Source organism: Nicotiana tabacum, chromosome 4 (genome assembly GCF_000715075.1).
Source record: "Nicotiana tabacum cultivar K326 chromosome 4, ASM71507v2, whole genome shotgun sequence".
NCBI lineage: Eukaryota > Viridiplantae > Streptophyta > Magnoliopsida > Solanales > Solanaceae > Nicotiana > Nicotiana tabacum.
The window spans coordinates 146,337,983-146,342,885 of record NC_134083.1 but is presented as its reverse complement, the minus strand read 5'-3'; positions in this window follow the sequence as shown (position 1 = coordinate 146,342,885).

Below are 4,903 nucleotides of genomic sequence, written 5' to 3'. Positions count from 1 at the left end.
AAAAACCCCTTGATAAAAACCAAGTGGGACAAAATTCAAGTGAGGAAAAAAGAGTACGGCATGGGCAACGCTTCCTCTCTCAGAAGTTGAAGTATTTGAATTTTGTGCTGGCTAATATTCCAATTGTTTGGTAGTAGCTTTCCTTCCATTGTTTCTAATTGGAATGCGACTTTGTTTGCTTCGGCTGTGATTTTATATGGACCATCCCAATTTATTCCCAGTTTGCCTTCCCTAGGATCTTTGCTCGCTTGAGTTTTAGCTTTCAGTACGTAGTCTCCGACTTTGAGTGGCCTGACCTTGCTTTCTTGTTGTAATAGCATTCTGCTTGTTGCTTTTGGACGACCATTCTTATGTAGGCCATATCTCTTCGTTTATCGATTTCGCCGAGTTCCTGCCATATGCTCCCGTCGTTACCCGTGCCGCTCTCATGGGAGTACCTTAGACTGGGTTCTTCGACCTTGACTGGTATTACTGCCTCGGTACGGTAGACCAAAGAGTTCGGCATCTCTCCTGTGCTTGTTTTTGGAGTTGTTCGGTAGGCCCACAATACTTTTGGTAGTATTTTCGGCCACAGTCCCTTGGCGTCTTCGACCTTATTTTTCATGATATTTAGTATTGACTTGTTGTATGATTCTGCTTGCCTATTACCATCAGGGTGGTACGGGGTCGAGAGTATCCTCTTGATATGCTATTTCTCGAAGAATTCGGCGGTTTTCTTTCCTGTGAACTGGGGTTCGTTGTCACAACTAATTTCTTTGGGAAGGCTGAATCGACAGATGATGTTTCTCCATATAAATTTTATTACTTCCTATTCCCGTATTTGGGCGAATGCTCTTGCTTCCCCCGACTTAGAGAAATAGTCAGTTAAAACCAAAAAGAATCGTACGTTACCGCAATAATCCATTCCTTATTTGATGAACGACCAAGGGGATGCGACTGAGTAAAGGTGTTCGCCTGCTTGTTAGATCATTGGGGCATACTTTTGGCACTGCTCGCATCACATTACAAGGTCCGTGGCATCCTTCTTCATAGTGGGCCAGTAATATACTGCTCGTATGAGGCATCTGACCAGTGCCCGGTTGACGGAATGAGCCCCCCAATGGCCTTCGTGAACTTCTTTGAGGACGCGCTGAGTTTGGTTCGGGCCCAAGCACTTCTCCAAAGGGTCGCCGTAGGTCCTCTTGTATAGATTATTGCGGAGGATATTGTATTTGGCCGCTTGCATTCTTAGTTTCTTGACCTCTTTTTTGTTGCTAGGGAGTGTGCCGTCCTGCAAGTATGCAACAATATGATTGCGCCGATCCCAAGTTAGGTTTATGGTTCTTACCTCAACCTGGTCTAGTGATAAGTTGAGGAGGTGGACCACGTTTTTGTCTCCGGTTGCGATGCTTTTGGTGGCTGCAGCTAGTTTGACGAGGCCATCTGCCTTGACATTCTGTGCCCGTGGGATTTGATCTAGCTGACATTCGTTGAACTTGGGCAGTAGCTTACAAATTTTGGTCTGGTACCTTTGCAACCTTTGTTCCTTAATTTGGAAAGTCCCCGTGACTTGATTGACTACGAGCTGGGAATCACAGCGCAGTTTTAACCGTTTTGCTCTATATTTAAGTGCTAGTCTTAGACCTGTAATTATGACCTTATGCTCGACCTCATTGTTTGTTATATCCGGGCACCTTATGGACTGGCGAATCACTTCGCTTGTTGGGACTTCGAGTATGAGTGCCAGTCCGGATCCCGACACATTGGATGCGCCATCGGTGTATAGGACCCAGAGGTCTTGTGTTTGGAGGGAAGTTTGGGCGGCCTCACTTTTGGCTTCAGGCATTATCTTTGCGCTGAAGTCGGCGAGTACTTGTGACTTTATCGCTGTTCGTGGCTGATAGATGATATCGTGCTCACTCAATTCGATAGCCCACTTGGCTAGCCTTCCCGATAGTTCGGGTTTATGTAAAATGCTTCTGAAGGGGAATGCTGTGACAACTGAGATGGGGTGGCATTGGAAATATGGTCTAAGCATTCGTGAAGCTACGACTAAGGCCAAAGCCAATTTTTTGAGGTGTGGGTACCTCGTCTCGATGTCGATGAGTGTTTTGCTAAAGAAATAGATGGTAGATTGCATACCTTTGTTTTCTCAAATTAGATTGCGCTTACAGATACCTCAGATACGACCAGATAGACGAGGAGACGCTTTTCCGGCTCGAGCTTTAAAAGCAGAGGTGGAGACGATAGGTATGTCTTTAGTTCTCGCAAGGCTTGGATGCATTTGGAAGTCCATTCAATGCTGTTTTCTTTCTTGAGTACGCCAAAGTATTGATGGCACCTATCCGACGACCACGAGATGAATCTCAATAGAGCGACAATGCGACCGTTCAACCTTTGTACTTGTTTCTTTGTGGTTAAGAGTTCCGGTATCCCCTCGATGTCTTTGATTTGGTCGGGGTTGACCTTAATTCCTCGTTGTGATACCAGAAAACCCAAGAACTTTCCCGAGGCTACACTGAATGTGCATTTTTTTTAGTTCAACTTCATTCCGTACCGTCGGAGCATGTTGAAAGTTTCTTTCAAGTGATCCATATGTCTTCTACCTTTTTGGACTTGACCAACATGTCGTCTATATATACCTCAATTGTTTTGCCGAGCTAGTCTTTAAACATCTTTGTCACCAACCTTTGATAAGTAACTCCTGCGTTCTTTAGTCCAAAAGGCATGACCCTGTAGCAATACGTTCCTTGGTGGGTGATGAACGTGGTTTTTTTTTACTGATCTTCTTCTTCCATAAGGATTTGATTATAGCCTGAGTATGCATCTAAGAGACTTAGCAGCTCGTGCTTGGTCGTTGCGTCGATGAGTTGGTCGATATGTGGGAACGAGAATGATCCCTTCTGGCATGCCTTGTTCAAATCTGTGAAATCCACGCACATCTGCCACTTTCCATTCTTCTTTTTGACCATCACTACGTTAGTGACCCATTTGGAGTACTTCGATTCCCTGATAGAACCATTTTCCAACAGATTTTCCAACTCCTCGCGTACTATATCATTAATTGTAGAGTTGAACTTATGCCTGACTTGCCTCACTGTGGGGTGGAGTGGGTCAACATTTAATTTGTGTGTAGCAATCTTTTTTGGGATTCCCGTCATATCTGCATGGCTGAAAGCAATCAAATCTGCGTTAGTTGTTAAGAATTTACCGAATTTACCTGGTTCCCGAAGCTTGCAGCCGATATAAGCCTTCTTGCTATGGTCGTTGAGATCCAACTGAACGGGGTCAAGGTCTTCTATGGTCGAACTAGCGGCTTCGGCCATATCTAGTTCCCTGATGACATTCTCTAATTTTTCTTGCTCCGACCTCGACCCTATTGATTGCTATGCCTCCATTTCTTTGTCTTTTCTCTGTTGGGTGGCCGTTCCGTCTAAGGAAATACGGTAGCATTCTCGTGATGTGCGTTGTTCTCCTTGTATACTGAAAATCCCCCATGGAGTTAGGAATTTAGTTACTTGGTATAAGCTGAAGGAGACAACTTTATCGGGATGTATCCATGGTCGTCCCACTATGGCGTTTTACGCGATGGCCTGATCCATGATGTGGAACATTGTCTCTAGAGTTACGCCGCTGGCCAGAACGGGGAGTGTGATTTCTACGGATGTCTACTCAACTGCATTGTTAAAACTAGTTAGCGTGATGCATCGCGACACTATATTATCTTCGAATCTCATTTGGGTGAGCATTCAGGGATGGATAATGCACGCGCTCTCCCATCATCTATCATAATGCATTTAACATTGGTATCTAAAATACGTAAAGTAATAACGAGGGCTTCATTATGAGTAAAGGTCAAACCGTTGGCATCCGACTTGTCGAAGGTGATATTTTCTTCGAGTTCGTCGTACTGTTCGTGGGTGATAGATTGCTTGAGTTTGTGGGTTGTGGTGAATTTCATGCTATTGATGGAAGCATCATCGCTACCGCCGATGATCATGTTGATGGTACGAGCTGGTGAGGGTGGTTTTGGCAGTCCTTGGTATTCGCGTCCTCTGGCGAAGTTGGTTCTTCCCCTGTCGCTCAGTAACTCTTTGAGGTGACCTTGTAGCAACATGTTTTCAACTTCTTGCCTCAGGGCGATGCAGTCCTCAGTTTTATGTCCTCGTTCCTAGTAAAACTCACAGAGCGCGTCTTACTTTCTGGTGTTCGGGTCCGATCTTATCTTCGGCGGCCACTTCGCTTTCGGTTCGAGTTTTTCCAGAGCTTAGACTATCTCTGTAGGTGACACACAATTATTGTGAATAGATAATAGGGGAGGCATACCTCAGTCATTCCGATGAGTTCCCGTCTTTGGTCTAGATGGACCTTCTTCGTAACGGGGGGAGGGCGGAACAACCACCCTGATATATGGTTGATGCCGTTCCCTGTTAGGTCGTGGAATTGGATGATCTCTTCTGGCGTTGTATCTTCGATCTTTTCTCGATTCGGCTTATATCGAGGTTAGTCGGTGAGTCGATCCGTTGAGGTCATCCTCATCTGCACAGACCTTGACACAATAAGCATTGTGGATTTCGTCCTAAGTGGTTGGGGGATACTTCATCAACCGACTCCATAATTTTTAGTTGCTCTTGAACAATCTCTACTCAGCCCATTTTGAAAGGCTGCGACCGCCATCTCTTTAGATACATTTGGCAGAGTCATCCTCACTCGGTTGAACTGGGCAAGGAAGTCCCTTAGTCCCTCTCCCAGGGACTGCTTAATAGCGAATATGTTGTTCACTCTTGACTTGGCCTTCTTGGCTCCGACATGGGCCGTTACGAACTTGTCGGTCAGTTCCTCGGAAGTCTCTGTGGAGCGTGTTGATAGTTGTGAATACCATGTTAATTCCCCTCCTGTAAGGATTTTGCCAAACTTTTTAAGC